This window comes from Furipterus horrens, unplaced genomic scaffold (genome assembly GCF_987537825.1).
Source record: "Furipterus horrens unplaced genomic scaffold, mFurHor1.1.pri manual_scaffold_2, whole genome shotgun sequence".
NCBI lineage: Eukaryota > Metazoa > Chordata > Mammalia > Chiroptera > Furipteridae > Furipterus > Furipterus horrens.
The window spans coordinates 91,454,711-91,471,883 of NW_028327172.1; the positions used below are offsets into that span (position 1 = coordinate 91,454,711).

General features: G+C 41.8%; 1 pseudogene; it reads right to left on the reverse strand.

Annotated features, from left to right (window-relative positions):
* Window positions 1-15,990: 15,990 nt before the first annotated feature.
* Window positions 15,991-16,917, reverse strand: LOC150019093 (U2 small nuclear ribonucleoprotein B'' pseudogene; annotated as a pseudogene).
* Between the last annotated feature and the right edge of the window lie 256 nt (window positions 16,918-17,173).

A 17,173-nucleotide genomic window follows, 5' to 3' on the forward strand; every position in this document is an offset into this window, starting at 1 on the left:
TTCTTTTCAAGTGCACATGAAACATTTTCAAAGATAGACCACATGGTAGGATGCAAAACAAGCCTCAACAAATTCAAGAAAATTAAAATTATATCAAGCATCTTCTTAGATCACAATGCCTTGAAACTGAAAACCAGCATCAAGGGAAAAACTGAAAGACATTCAAACTCATGGAGAATGAATAACATGTTATTAAATAATGAATCGGATAACAATGACGTCAAGGAAGAAATCAAGGATTTTTGGAAACAAATTATAACAAATACAAAACTGCTCAGAACTTATGGGACACTGTGATAGCTGACATGAGAGAAAAGTTCATAGCAATTAGGCCTAAGTAAAAAGGATGGAAGAATCTCTAAAAAATCTAATCCTACAGCTACAAGAACTAGAGGAACAACAGCAAACAGAGCCCAGAGCTAGTAGAAGAAAGGAAATCATCAAGACCAGAACAGAATTAAATGACATAGAGACTAAACAAACAATTCAAAAGATCAATAAAACCCAGAGCTGGTTCTTTGAAAAGATAAACAAAATTGACAAGCTTCTACCCAGGCTCATCAAGAAAAAAAGAGAGAGGACCCAAATAAACAAAATCAGAAACTAAAGAAGAGAATTCACAACTGATACCACAGAAATACACTGGATTGTAAGAAATTACTATGAACAGTATGTAACAAGTAATTTGATAACCTGGATGAAATGGGCAAATTCCTGGAAACCTATAGTCTTCACAAACTGAATCAAGAAGAAGCAGAAAGTCTGAATAGACCAATAACAGCTAGTGAAATTGAAGCAGTAATCAAAAAACTCCCAGCACACAAAAGCCCTGGACCGGATGGCTTAACAAGTGAATTCTACAAAACACTTAGGAAAGAACTAACTCCTATCCTCCTCAGACTATTCCAAAAGATACAAGAAGAGGGAAGACTGCCAAACTCATTCTATGAAGCCAGTATAACCCTAATTCCAAAACCAGGTCAAGACACAACAAAGAAAGAAAACTACAGGCCAATATCGCTGATGAACATAGATGTTAAAATCCTTAACAAAATATTGGCAAACCGGATCCAGCAACATATTAGAAAGATCACACACCACGATCAAGTGGGATTCATCCCAGGGATGCAAGGATGGTTTAATATTCACAAATCAATAAACATAATACACCACATAAAAAAAATGAAAGACAAAAACCACATGATCATATCAATAGATGAGGAAAAAGCATTTGATAAAGTACAACACCCATTTCTGATGAAAACTCTCAGCAAAATGGGAATAGAGGGAGCACACCTCAACATAATAAAGGCCATATATGAGAAACCTGAAGCCAACATCATACTCAATGGGCAAAAACTGAGAGCATTCCCCCTGAGATCAGGAACAAGACAAGGATGTCTGCTCTCTCCACTCCTATTCAACATAGTCTTGGAAGTTCTAGCCACAGCAATCAGACAAGAAAGAGAAATAAAAGGCATCCAAATTGGAAAAGAGGAAGTCAAACTGTCATTATTTGCAGATGACATGATAGCGTACATAGAAAACCCTATAGACTCCAATAAGAGACTACTCAACATAATAAATTAATTTGACAAAATTGCAGGGCACATAGTCAATATTCAGAAATCGAAGACATTTCTGTATTAATTAATTGGGATTGCACTGAATCTATAGACTGCTTGGGGTATTATGGACATTTTAATGATGTTAACTCTTCCCAATTATGAACATGATATATACTCCATTTACTTGAATCTTCCTTAATTTCTTTTTTCAGTGTTATGTAGTTTTCTAAGCACAGGTCTTTACCCTCCTTGGGTAAGTGTATTCTTAAGTATTTTATTTTATTTTTTTGTTGCTATAGTAAATAGGATTTCCTCTAGTTCTATCGCTGACATTTTATTGTTGGTGTACAGAAATGTTTTCGATTTCTGAATATTGATTTTGTACCCTGCAATTTTGTCAAATTCATTTATTATGTTGAGTAGTCTCTTATTGGAGTCTATAGGGTTTTCTATGTACGCTATCGTGTCATCTGCAAATAATGACAGTTTTACTTCCTCTTTTCCAATTTGGATGCCTTTTCTTTCTCTTTCTTGTCCGATCGCTGTGGCTAGAATTTTCAAGTCTATGTTGATTAGGAGTGGAGAGAGTGGACATCCTTGTCTTGTCCTGATATTAGGGGGGATACTTTCAGTTTTTGCCTATTGAGTATGATGTTGGCTACAGGTTTATCGTATATGGCTTTATTATGTTGAAGTATGCTCCTTCTATTCCCACCTTGTTGAGTGTTTTCATCACAAATGGGTATTGTACTTTATCAAATGATTTCAGATTCTATTAATATAATCATGTGATTTTTGTCTTCCATTTTGTTTATGTGGTGAAATTTGTTCATTTCATCCAGGTTATCAAATTGCTTGTTACATACTGTTCATAGTAATTTCTTACAATCCAGTGTATTTCTGTGGTATCAGTTGTGAATTCTCTTCTTTAGTTTCTGATTTTGTTTATTTGGGTCCTCTCTCTTTTTTTCTTGATGAGCCTGGGTAGAAGCTTGTCAATTTTGTTTATCTTTTCAAAGAACCAGCTCTGGGTTTTATTGATCTTTTGAATTGTTTGTTTAGTCTCTATGTCATTTAATTCTGTTCTGGTCTTGATGATTTCCTTTCTTCTACTAGCTCTGGGCTCTGTTTGCTGTTGTTCCTCTAGTTCTTGTAGCTGTAGGATTAGATTTTTTAGAGATTCTTCCATCCTTTTTACTTAGGCCTAATTGCTATGAACTTTTCTCTCATGTCAGCTATCACAGTGTCCCATAAGTTCTGAGCAGTTTTGTATTTGTTATAATTTGTTTCCAAAAATCCTTGATTTCTTCCTTGACGTCATTGTTATCCGATTCATTATTTAATAACATGTTATTCATTCTCCATGAGTTTGAATGTCTTTCAGTTTTTCCCTTGATGCTGGTTTTCAGTTTCAAGGCATTGTGATCTAAGAAGATGCTTGATATAATTTTAATTTTCTTGAATTTGTTGAGGCTTGTTTTGCATCCTACCATGTGGTCTATCTTTGAAAATGTTTCATGTGCACTTGAAAAGAATGTATATTTTGCTTCTTTGGGGTGAAAAGTTCTATATATATATATATCAATTAAGTTCATTTGATCTAGAATGTTGTTCTATGTCTCAATATCCATGGTGTTTCTTTGCTTTGAAAATCTGTCCATTGTTAATAATGGGGTGTTAAAGTCCCCTATTATGAGTGTGTTGCTGTCCATAACCTTTTTGTAGTCTTCCAAGATTTTCTTTATATATTTGGGTGCTCCTATGTTGGGTGCATATATGTTTACCAGGGTTATATCTTCTTGATGGATTGATCTCTTAAGTATTATGAAATGTTGCTCTTTTTCTCCTTTTAAGGCCTTTGCTATGAAATCTGTTTTGTCTGATATAAGTATTGCTACCCCAGCTTTTTTTCATGTCCATTTTCTTGGAAAACTTTTTTCCATCCCTTCATGTTCAGTCTGTGTAGACCTTTAGTTTTGAGGTGAGTCTCTTTTAGACTGTATATATGTGTGTCATGTTTTCATATCCAATCCGCTACCCTATGTCTTTTTTTTTAAGTATATTTTATTGATTATATTGTTACAATAGTTCCAATTTTTTCCCCTTCCCTCTCCTCCGCCCAGCACCCCCCTCCCGGAACAATCCCCCACCCTAGTCCATGCCTATGGGTCATACATACAAGCTCTCTTGCCTCACCCTTTCATATATTCTTCTTCTTCTTTTTAAAAAAAAATAATTAATTAATTATTTTAACAATAAAAAATAACAATCCCTCCCTCTCAGACTTAAGACCCTTTATAATCTTATAAAGGACGATGGGCAAAGGTCTCGAGCTCCTCTAGCTGCTTCAAGCTGGACATGGTCATCGTCCTACGTGCCCTTGGGTCCAGAAATCCCTAATAAGAGTGGGGGTGTGGAGGGGAGAGTGGCCTTCCCACATGGGGAAGGGTTGTGCAGACTCCAGGTCAGCTGGCTGTCCCCAGACAATGGCATGCTTGATTTAACAGGCTGGCATCCTTGTTGTATTCTGGAGGCAACAGATTTGGCAACAGGGTTAAAGGACATCATTCAATCCATAACCACTAGATGACAAAAGACAGGTATTAATTTTTTAATGTCCCACATTAGAGAAAAGAAGGGCTTCTTTTGGAGGAAGGGGTGCCAGGTACATCTCACCTGTCTACAACCCTTTTGCCCATTATACTTAGTTTTGACTGAGGGAAATATTCCAGGTTTCCCCCCTCTCAGGCCTCTGGGCTCTTTCTGTCCAAGCCTTTAGGACAGAAAAGAGAAACTAGTTTTAAAGTGAAGCCCACAGACAACCCCATTCTTCACCAACCCAGCCACTTAGTTCAGTGAACCCATTGAATCTCAGGAGACAGCGATGCAGACAGGATTAAGTGGGGCCTATACGTACAGACAATCACTCAGGCAATAAGATCGTAGGCTTATGCCCTTTGAAAACAGAAAACACATGTTAATTTATGTAACATAACCCACATACCGCTGCCCTCAAGACTGTAAAGGAGGAAAGAGGAAGGACATCTCTAAAATCAGAGAAGGAAAACTCTGACTCCAAAAAACCTCCGCTGCCTTGCGGCATACCTCTTCAGGGGAAAGGCTAAGGGAGTAAACCCCGACAGAAAATCCGGAGCCGGAGTCCCTAAGGCGGTTTGACATTGTAGTCAACACCGGCAACTCCTGCGGCGCACCTGAAGCCAAGCTGTATTGACTTTGTCTTTCCCTTGGACCCTTCAGCTGCGAAGAGAGGGGGGGTCTGCTGCATGGGCAACAGCAGACCCTCCATATCACCCTGCCCAGGCTCTGTAGCTTCAGTTTCACTGGAGAGGACACTCCAGCGTCATCGCAAGATGTCGACTCAACACGGGAGGAGACAGATACCGGTTATAAGCTCATCCGATTGGCGAAGGAAACGAGCGCCAGGGGTCTCCTCTGACGGTGGGAGAGGTCATCGCACCTCACTGGACAGCTACCGTCTCGCCATGGCTCGCCTGCCCCACTGGGTGCGTGGGGATCAGAGAGGCGCCTCTCGAAAAGTGGGCCACAAAACACCCGCACCAGTTAATTCCATGCGAACAACAAGAAAGAAGCCTCCGGCTCTTCGCCTCGCTAGCTGGAACATCAGGACCATGTGCCCCGGACTTACTGCAGACCTTCCGTGGATCAAGGGTGCCAGGAAAACCGCTGTCATTGATAGGGAACTGGCACGACTAAACATCGACATTGCGGCTCTACAGGAGACCCGGTTGGCCGACAACGGAACTATCAGAGAAACCAACTACACCTTCTACTGGCAAGGGAAGTCTCCGGACCAACCAAGACAGCACGGTGTTGGGTTCGCTGTGAAGAACACGCTTGTTAACTCCATAGAGCCACCCACAGGAGGCACAGAGAGATTACTTACCCTCCGATTGTCAACAACTTTCGGCCCAGTCAGCATTCTTAGCGCATATGCCCCAACCCTCTGCGCCACCACCGAAGAGAAAGAACAGTTCTACCATGCACTGGACGAAGCGTTATCCAAGATTCCCAGAAGTAACGCTCTCTATCTCCTTGGAGACTTCAACGCAAGAGTAGGAGCCGACCACATGGCCTGGCCCACCTGCCTTGGAAACTTTGGGAGAGGAAAGATCAATGAGAATGGTCAGCGACTGCTTGAGCTTTTGTGTCACCACGGCCTGTGCGTGACAAACACATTCTTCAAGTGCAAAGAGATCCACCAGGTGTCATGGAGGCACCCCCGCTCCCGCCACTGGCACCAGCTTGACCTCGTCATCACCAGAAGAACGGATATTGGCAGCACCCTCCTCACCCGCAGCTACCACAGTGCAGACTGCGACACGGACCATGCCCTCGTGGTAAGCAAGGTGCGCATAATGCCGAAGAGGTTGCACCACTCCAAGATGAAGGGTCGCCCACGCATCAACACCAGCTGTGCCAGCAACCCAGTTAAGACCCAGCAATTCATCAACAAGATGGAAGATGCACTCGGCGAGGGAGTGGCGGCAGATGACATTATCGAATCCAATTGGCCACGTCTCCGCGACGCCATATACAACTCCGCCATTATTGCTTACGGGAAGAAAGAGCGGAAGAACGCTGACTGGTACGAGGCTCACTGGGAAGAAATGGAACCCGTGATCGAGGCTAAGAGGAAGGCCCTACTGGCTTGCAAGGTCACGCCCACTCCCAGTACACTTCAAGCTCTACGGGCTGCCAGGAACAAAGTCCAGAAGACCGCCCGCCACTGTGCCAACACCTATTGGCTAAACCTGTGCAGAAGCATTCAGGAAGCCGCCGATATAGGCAACGCACGAGGAATGTATGAGGGTATCAAGAAGGCAACAGGCCCAATCCCCTCCAAGATCGCCCCCCTTAAGTCCAAGACAGGTGAGGTCATCACTGACCAGGAACAGCAAATGCGGCGGTGGACCGAGCACTACCTCGAGCTGTACGCAACGAAGAACACCGTAACAGACACTGCTCTTAACGCCATCCCAGACCTACCAGTCATGGAGGAGCTAGACACCCCACCTACTGCGGCAGAGCTCGGCAAAGCCATCGACCGCCTTGCTTGCGGGAAAGCACCAGGAAGCGACGGAATCCCTCCAGAAATCCTAAAGAGCGGGAAACCAGTCCTGCTACAGCCGCTCCACCATCTACTCTGTCGCTGCTGGAAGGAGGGTTACATCCCCCAGGATATGAGAGACGCCAACATTATCACCATGTACAAGAACAAAGGAGACCGCAGCGACTGCAACAACTACCGGGGCATCTCTCTCCTCAGCGTCGTCGGCAAAGTATTCGCCCGGGTCGCTCTTGCCCGCCTGGAGACCCTTGCTTCCCGCGTCTACCCAGAGTCCCAGTGTGGCTTCAGAGCTGGCCGATCAACAGTGGACATGATCTTCTCCCTACGCCAGCTGCAGGAGAAGTGTCACGAGCAGCATAAACCACTCTACCTCGCCTTTATTGACCTCACGAAGGCGTTTGATCTGGTCAGTCGAAGCGGACTCTTCAGCTTGCTACGGAAGATTGGCTGTCCAACACATCTGCTTGCCGTGGTCATGTCCTTTCACGACAACATGCACAGCACGGTGTCCTACAACGGCGCAACCTCTGAGGCCTTCCCAGTCAGCAGCGAAGTAAAGCAGGGCTGCGTCCTCGCGCCTACGCTGTTCGGAATCTTCTTCTCCATGCTCCTCCAATACGCCTTTAAGGACTGCAGCGAGGGTGTCTTCATTCACACCAGATCCGATGGCAAGCTCTACAACCTGGCCCGTCTACGAGCCAAGACCAAAGTCAAAGAGGTGCTCATCCGTGAGATGCTCTTCGCCGACGACGCAGCTTTGACATCACACTCCGAAGAGGGACTCCAGCAGCTAGTCACTTGCCTTTCCCACGCATGCAAGGAGTTCGGACTAGCCATCAGCCTGACGAAGACGAATGTTATGGCTCAAGGCACGGGGACTCCCCCATGCATCACCATCGACGGATACACCCTGGAGGTTGTCAACGACTTCACTTACCTCGGGTCCACCATCTCGAGCTCTCTGTCAGTCGACTTGGAGGTCAACCGGAGAATCGCCAGGGCAGCCACAGTTATGGCCAGACTGAACCGGCGAGCGTGGAACAATTCCAGCCTCACTGAGAAAACCAGACTGCGCATCTACCAAGCCTGCGTACTGAGCACTCTCCTCTATGGCAGCGAGACGTGGACCACCTACGCAAGGCACGAAAGGAAACTCAACAGCTTCCACATGAGGTGCCTGCGACGCGTCCTGCATGTCGCCTGGCAGGATAAGGTCCCCAACACCGAGGTGCTGAAGCGAGCCAATATGAGCAGTTTGCATGCAGTTCTTAGCGAGAGACGCCTCAGGTGGCTCGGCCATGTCAAAAGAATGGATGCAGGCCGTATCCCCAAAGACCTCCTCTACGGCGAGCTAGCAGAAGGCAAGAGGATGACAGGGCGCCCAAAACTGCGGTTCAAAGACATCTGCAAAAAGGACATGACACAATGCTCCATCAATCTCAACACATGGGAAGTTCAAGCAGACGACCGCCTAGCCTGGAGGCTCGCGGTCAGGCAAGGTACGTCACGCGCGGAGGCTGCGCGCAACGAGGAGGCGGTCCAGAAAAGATCGAGGCGGAAGCAGCGTCAGCAGCAGCAACAACAGCCATCTGCCTTCACCTGTACCAAGTGCGGCAGGGATTGTCACTCCCGAGTCGGACTGCACAGCCATTCTCGGCGGTGCAGATAGACTCTCAAGAAGCTACGCCATCGTCTCTCGAGACGGACGGCTGCCGACGAACCCACATACCAGTCTCTAAATCTTTAGGCCTTATCAGAAAGACATCCAGTTGGAAGGCACTTGAAATTCTTTTTGCCTGTAAATTAAACATCCTTGATAATGCCACATACATAGTTTAACTTTCAAATGAAAACAAATTTTAAATGAAAAGAAACCTTAAAGATGGTTAGCTGCACTACTTTAAAGTCCTCCACTGAGCGTTGTGATTTTCCTTGAATTGCGATTTTTCTCCCTAAGATTACCCTCCTTGTCATTAAAGGGACTGCATTAAGTCCATTTTTAATTTATCCTGTTCATTTGCATAAACACAACAAGAGCAGAAAATGATCACTTATGATCTTTAGTTCCTCTTTGCTGGAACTTACGCAAGGAACATTTAGGGTGACCTTCAGTGTGCCCTTCAAGGCCCAGAAGCAGAACCACATACCTGGCATTCAGCCTTGCCTGTAAACACTTGTCTTTTCCAAGTCCTTCTGGTTTTCCATTGTGCCTTAAGGTCCCATCCAGCCATCTTTCAGGAAAACAACCTTCATTCCTTCCCTGGAAAGATTGCCATGGACCGCGCATCCATCCAAGGTACCAGGCCTTTTATCTCGTGAACTTTTATTACCTTTGAAAGTCAATCCCAGTTCCTCAGGGCTTTTTGGTAACAACCAACGCCCAAGCATGTCTTCTTCAGGCATGACATTCCAGTCAAAGTCTTAGTTAAAAAAGAACAAACCTCTATTAACAACTGGTCTTATTAGTTTTATGCAAAGAAACCTATGTCATTACTTACTTCTCTAGAATGACAAACTCTGGAGGGATCAGATACGGAGAAAAATATACAGTGTGAAGGAAAATCCTTGTCCTAATATTCACTGAACTTGCATTTCCATTCTTTATATTTTCATTTTTTCCCCCACTAAAAATTTTTTTGTTTGTTTTTCCATTACAGTTGTCCCACTTTTTTCCCCCTCTTGCTTCCCTGCACCCTGCCCCCCCTTCTCCCACATTCAGTCCCCAGCCAGTTGTCCATGTCCATGGGTCATTTATACATGTTCTTTGACTAGACCTTTCCCCTTCTTACCCCCTTCTCTCCCTCCCATCTCCCCCATTGTTACTGTTAGTTTACTCCTTGTTTACATACCTCTGGTTCAATTTTGCTCATTTGTTTGTGTTGTTCATTAGTTTCCCATAATAGGTGATAGCATAAGATATTTTTCTTTCATTGCCTGGCTTATTTCACTGAGCATAATTCTCTCTAGTTCCATCCATGTTGTTGCAAGTGGTAGAAGTTCCTTCCTTCTTTCAGTCCTTATTCATTGCCATTTTCCCCCTTTGTATTCGTGTTCTTCTCTGTTTCTTCATCTTCTTAAAACAGACCCTTTAGCATCTCTTGCAATACTGGTTTGGTGGAAATGTATTCTTTTAGCCTTCTTTTGTCTTGAAAACTCCTTATTTCACCTTCCATTTTGAATGAGAGTCTTGCTGGGTAGAGTATTCTTGGTTTTAGACCTTTGTTTTTCATTGCTTGAAATATTTTTTGCCATTCCTTTCTGGCTTTTAGTGTTTCTGCTGAGAAATCTGATGATAGCCTTATTGGAGCTCCCTTGTATGTTATTAGTTGTTTCTCTCTTGCTGCTTTTAGGATTCTCTCTTTGTCTTTGAATGTTGCCATTTTAATTATGATGTGTCTTGAAGTGGGCCTGTTGGGGTTCATCTTCATTGGGACCCTCTGTGCTTCCTGGACTTGCGTGACTCATTCTCTCCTCATGTTAGGGAAGTTTTCTGTCATTGGTTTTTCAAAGAGGTTTTCTATCTCTTGCTCTTCTTCTTCTCCTTCTGGAATTCCTATGATACGGATATTATTATGTTTCATATTATCCTGCAGCTGCCTTAGAGCCTCTTCAGTCTTGTTCAGTCTTTTTTCATTTTGTTGCACTGTCTGGAAGTTTTTGTCTAAGTTGTCCTCCAGCTCGCTGATTCGATCTTATGCTTCCTCTAGCCTGCTTTTAATTCCTTCTACTATGTTCTTCAATTCAGAGATTGTATTCTTCATTTCCTCCTGGCACTTATTGATAGCTTTCATGTCCTTTTTCATGCTGGTGTAATTCTCAGTAAGTTCCTTGTAGTTTTTCTGGAATTCTTTGTAGTTTCTGCTGAGCTCATTGAGCTTCTCCATAACCCATGTTTTGAATTGCATATCTGATAGTTTGCTCCCCTCTATTTCATTTAGCACTTTCTGGGGATTCTACCTTTCCTTTCAGTGGGGGGTTGTTTCTCTGTCTCCCCATTTTTGTGACTCCTATTATTTGTTGGTGCTTCTTAGAATGATCTGCACTTCCTGGATCTTCCCCTTGTGGTGTTAGATCCTGTACCAGTCTGGGCCTAGGCAGTCTGTTGCAGACTTCCAGGGATCTACTGCCTTTGTCTGGCTTCTTTAGTTGTTAATCTATTCAATCTGTGATTAGCCGTCAGGCTTAAGGACCGTGGGTGTGGCAGCTTAATTCTTGTAGGCAGGGCTTTTGCTTCCCCTCAGGCTGATGCCACTTGTAGGGGGGAGAATGGTCTGCCTGCAGACTGGGCATGAGTCAGCACTGGGACCCGGCCGGCCGCTTCCCCAGCTCTCCCCTCAAAGCCACCACACCAAACTCTCCCCAAGCACCTCCAGTCGTCTCTGCCTTCCCTCTGCCTGAGCCCAGGGTAAGTGGGGGCAAAATATCTTCGTATGTGATCCGCTTAAGAGCTCTTTTTCTCCAGCTGTTTCTCTCCGGCTAGCAAGAAACCCTGTGGCTTTTTGCTTTTCTCAGCTGGATACTATTTTACTTTCCACTCTGTTGCTATAGGCTGGAAGCTCAGCTGGGGGTTTAGACCCTTCCCTTCTCAGGGGGAATCCCTGGCTGCTGAGCTGTTTCTCAGTCCCTTCAGCTGCCACCCGTGGGAGCCCAGCCAGCCCTTTCGCGTCTCCGCACTCCCTACTGGTCACGTTGTGATGTAGCGGCCTTTCCTGTCTCTCCGTGGTTATAAGACTTCTCTCCAGCTAGTGTTTGGTTGGTTATTCCAGATGATTTCTCCAAAATTAAGTTGTAAATCCAGACTAGTTCTGGGAGGAGGTTAGTGTACCTTCCACTTACTCCTCCGCCATCTTGTTTCTCCTCTACCCTATGTCTTTTGGTTGGAGCATTTAAGGTAATTATTGAAAGATATTTATTCATTTCCCTTTGTACCTGTGTTTTTCTTCCTCTATTTTCTTCTTAAAGCAGGCCCTTTAGCATCTCTTGCAATACTGATTTGGTGGAGTTATATTCTTTAATCTTCCTTTGTCTGGGAAACTCCTTTTTTCATATTCCATTTTGAATGAGAGCCTTGAAGGGTAGAGTAGTTAGTCTTGGTTGTAGGCCTGTGTTTTTCATCGCTTGAAATAATTTTTGCCATTCCTTTCTGGCTTGTGGTGTTTTGTTGAGAAATCAGCTGATAACTTTGCTCCCTTGTATGTTATTTGCTGTTTTCCTCTTGCTGCCTTTAGGGTTCTCTCTTGTGTTTGAATGTTGCCATTTTAATTATGATGTATCTTAGTGTGGGCTTTCTTGGGTTCATCTTCTTTGGGACCCTCTATTTCCTGTACTTGTGGGACTTTTTCTTTCCTCATGTTTGAGTTTTATGTTGTTAATTTTTTCAATCAGGTTTTCTATTCCTTGCTCCTCTTCTTCTCTTTCTGGTATCCCTACGATACAAATGTTATTAGGTATCATGTATCTTTTTGCTCTGTAAACCTCTTCATTCTCTTTCAATCTTTTTTTCATTTTGTTGCACCATCTACAAGTTTTTTTTTTATGTTGTCCTCTAGTGCACTGATCTTATACTCTGCTTCATTTAACCTGCTTTTGATTCCTTCTGTTGTATCCTTCAGTTCAGAAATTGTATTCTTCATTTCCTCCTGGCTCTTTTTTTGATAGTTTTATGTCCTTTTTAATGCTGGTGTAGTTCTCAGTAGCTTTTCTTTTTTTAATATTTTTTATTTATTTGCTTGTTTGTTTATTTTTAGAGAGGGGGAAAGGAGAAAGAGGGAGAGAAACATCATTGTGTGGTTGCCTCTCACTCGCACCCCCAACTGGGGACATGATGTGCAACCTAGTCATGTGCCCTGACTGGGAATCGAACATGCCACACTTGGTTCGCAGGCTGATGCTCAATCCATTGAGCCACAGCAGCCAGGGCTCTCAGTAGCTTCTTTGTATCTTCCCTGGAGTTCTTTATAGTTCCCCTGGAGTTCATTGTAGTTTTTTCTGAGTTTGTTGAGTTCATTGAGCCTCCTCATAACCAATATTTTGAATTCCATGTCTGATAGTTTGCTTGCCTCTATTTCATTTATCCCTCTTTCTGGGAAGTCCTTGTTTTCTTTCAATGGGGGTTAATAACCTATGAACTAAGATTAATATATGTGGGATGGGAATAAGTGGTAAAAAATAAAAGAAAGGAAAGAAGGAAGAAAGAAAAAAAAGGAAAAAGATAGAAAAGCTTAAGAGCTATCTGGAGGAAAGGGAAGTGATTTTCAGATGATAGAGGAAGAAGGACTACTATGAGAAATGAAAACCAGGCTAAGACAAGAAAAATTCAAATTTAAAATGAGATAAGGAAAGCGCTGGAGGAAAGTACAGATGGAGTACAGAAGGGGGACAATAATATTTGAGGTATGAAACACCAGAATAGTGAAGATCTGTACATAAGGTTGCAAGAATGTCACCACTAACTGCCTCTCTCACTCAGTGGTCACTGATTGATCAAGGTGGAGAGAGAGTAAATGTATTTTATGATGGAAAAAGAATGTGAGGTGACTAATGACAAGAGAAATAGTAAGGAGAGCCTGGAGGGGTGAGAAATAATGAGTGCATATTTGAAATGAGTCTTAGAGAAAAGATAGAATTTAAAACAAAAATAGGAGGAAGTCAGATGGTATAATTGATTGAGAAAAGGGAGAAGCAAAATATGAGATTTGAAATACACTATAATATAAAGACTATTTATAATGCATAAACTGTGAGGACAAAAAAAGAGACTATTGCAAGAATATGCAGGAGACAGAAAGCTGTAGAAGATCTCAGAGGAATTGGTCTTCATAGTATCTGGTGTTTGCATCTTTCTTCTCTTTCTGGATCTGCCCCTAGTGTCCTAGATCTAGGCAGCCTATTCAAGCCTACTGGCATTCTACTGCCTGTGTCTCTTTCAGTTGTTCTTTTGCTCTAATCGTTCTGTAATCTGCAGTCACACTTAAGCATCATTGCGTGGAGCTGAGTAATTTCTTCAGGCAGGGCTACTGCTCACACTTCAGCTGATGTAGTTTGCTTAAAAGATTTCTCCCATAGCACTGGGAATGAGTCTGCACTGGGATCCCATCCACTATTCCCCCAGGTATTTCTCCAAAACCCACACCCAAAACTTTTCCAAAGCATCTCTAGTTCACTTCTCCCTTTCTCAGCCACAGTCCTAGTTCACTCCTCCCTTTCTCAGCCACAGCCCAGGGCTAGTGGGCACGAATGCACTCCTGCACGTGCAGCCCATGAGAAGCAGGTGTGAATGCACTCCCATGCCCACTCCCCTCAAAAACCTTGCCCTGCCTCCAGCTGTTCCTACCCGGTCAGCAAAAAAGAAACAAACAAAAAACCAAAAACAAACAAACAAAAAAAACCACACAGAATACCCGGCTCTTCGCTTCCTAGAACCACATGCCACCTGGCTCACTCTCAGCTCTGCCATCAGGCACAGTCCAATCTCCACCCCCAACTCCTCTCAGGAGGAACACTTTGGGCACTGAAATATCTCTCTATACAGCCAGCCATTGCCCATGGAGCTAAGTCTGCCAATACTTATGTCTCTCTTGCTTCTCCTCCACAATCCTCACCAGACAGGTTGCTTTGAGGTGGCCTCCTCTGCTGCCAGCAGCCCCAAGGCTCAACTTTAGCCAGTATCCTGATGTTAACTGAGATGATTTCTCCACAATTAGCTGAAACTCCAGAGTAGTCTTGGAAGTAAGCAAACGCAGTCTCCACTCACTCCTCCGCCATTTTCTCTCCCCTCCCTTTCTTTTTAAAAAGTGTGAAAACTTAAAAAAATTCATTATACCTAATATATGTTTCCATTATTCTAAGTAAAATATCTCTTGGTTCTTCAATTACTCTTACTAAAACAAATATAATTATGCAAGCATTAAGATAAATATAAACTGGTTTTGTTATTTGTTCCAGGAGTTTTCCAACATCTTTGAAGAACCATTTTCAAATATTCCCTTTAAGAAGTTAGTCAATATAAAGGTATTTGATTTGGCATTACGTCATCATTTAAAAAATGCCAAGCATCAACATTTTTATATTTCTGGAAGGAAAAAAGATAAAGGAGAAAAAAGGAGAGAGGAGGAGAAAGGAATGAAGGAAGAAGGAGAGAAAGAAAAGGAACGGAGGAAGAAAGAGAGGAAAAAATAAAATAGAAAGTGCATTGAAGTCTTTTCTTTAGAAGATAGTATGTATAATAAATAAATAAATATCAAAACATTACTTATTCAGTTAATATTTGTTGAATATCTTTGAGTGGGCAATTTTCAATTTAAATCATAACGATAGAAAGCTAACAGAAAATAAGCTCTCACTGGAAACTTACATACTTGTTGGGAAAGCCAAATAAAAAAAATAAACACAAATAAATAAGAAAATAGTAGTTTAGGAATATGTGGCAAGAAGGGTCACAATGGAGTGAAGTGATATATAGAGTCTGGGGGAAGCATTAAATTGGATAGTAAGAGAGTGTCCTTTGTGAGATGAGAGTCATTCTTAGTCTTAAAAGATAAGAAGAGGCAGATGTGAAAAAATTAGGGAGGAACATTTTAGTGATGGAACAGAGTGGTACAAAGGCCTGCTGCCAACAGAGATGGACTAAGTGGGTTCAACAGAGCAAGACCTAGGGTGCTGTGAGATGAGAGTGGAAAGGCAGTGAGGGAAAGGTGAGGGAAGCTGATATAGACCAGGTTAAGAATTCCAATTTATATAAATGTAATGGCAACATGACATTTTCAGGAAAAAAATTATATAATTTATCCTCTTAGGTTTATAAAATATATTTTTCATATAAGGTGTTATTTTACACATATTATAAACTCTTCTTAATTTTTTTGACATTGCATTACCAGTAAATCAAGGACAAGGACTTGTACTTTATAAAGGTATCTCAAACACTTCTCACAGTGCCTAGAATGTTATATGAGCACCATCAATAGTTAATATTAATAGTATTCATAATTCCCATTGCTGCATACATCTTTCTTCGAAAATATGTTTAACTCAAAAGTTTTCTCCAACTGGCATCTCAAATATACATGTTAGCCAGTGATATACTGGCTTCTCTTTATTGAAACAGTTGAATTATACTATTAAAATTGGTATAAAATGCATTGTTGTAATTTTTCCTGAATAATATTTAATTAAGAAAGTTTAGTGATTATTTAAGCTGAGTTTTATTTTATTTTTATTTTTTGGTTTATTTATTTATTTTTTATTTTTTTACTTTTTGCCTTTAAGCTATGTTTTATTTTATTTATTTATTTATTTTATTTATTTATTTTTTTAGAATACAAATAAAAGTTTATTGTACAAAATTAAGGCCTTCATATTTCATACTCTACTAGTAGGCTAAAGAAAGACTAGCTAATTTTTAAAAACCTACACAAAAATTTCACTTTCACTTCCTCCCACCCCCAACTATTAAAATGGCCTCACCAAATGTTATTAAAACAAACATTATAAATAACATTAAGTCCTTTAAAGACAACTATCCCAAATGTTATTTCTTGGCATAGGTGATCTTCATGGCATGGGAAGGTGTGATCTTAAATCCTTGTAAAGCATCCCTGGCAGCTCCAGCCTGTCCATCATTTTCAAATTCAACAAATGCAATGTCATGTCTCCCAGGTACCAAACGTACTTCCTTGAAACCTGGGAACTGATTAAACAGCATGGATAACATCATCTCATTAGTCTCTTCTGGTAAATTGTTAAGGAATAAAATATAGTTTGGAGGGTAATCAGGGACCTGAGGATTTGGTGTCACATTTCCTTGGGTATTAGCTGAATTTGGTGCTCCCTGACCAGGCTTTTTATTAGCAGTAATCGCTGTCTGTTCCACAGTTTTAGCTTTTTTCTTTTCTTTGTCAGCAAAGGTGCCACGCATTTTAGATATTATATCAGAATCTGTTTTTGCATACTGGATTCGCATTGGTTTATCATAAAATGGAAATCCTTGTAACTGTCTCAAGGCATTTGTGGATGAGCCCAATTCTTTAAATATAACAAAGGCTTGCCCTCTCATCTTCATGGTCTTTAAAGCCACAATATCTACCACATGGCCAAACTGAGAAAACAGGGCATATAGGGATCGCTTCAATTCTTCTTTTTTAATTTTGTCATTCATATTGTTTATATAAATTGTATGGTTTGGTCTGATATCCATCTTTTGTGTTAAACTGTTCAAATAGCCTGAGGACTCGCGCCGTGTCCCTTCTATGTTTTATTTTAAATGCTCTTAGTTCACTGATGTTTACAGATACACTTATGGCTAAAAGTTGGAATGTGTGTTGGAGCAAAATGAGAAGGGAAACATTCTTTATAAATTTTACTCAGATGTGTATGACTCATAATGTCTTACCATCACTTTTATTCTCTATTGAGACATAAAATAGTCTTTTTAAAATGTTGTTATATATTTACTCTAACTGCATATACCTTCCTTGCTGCTAATCAAATCGAACAT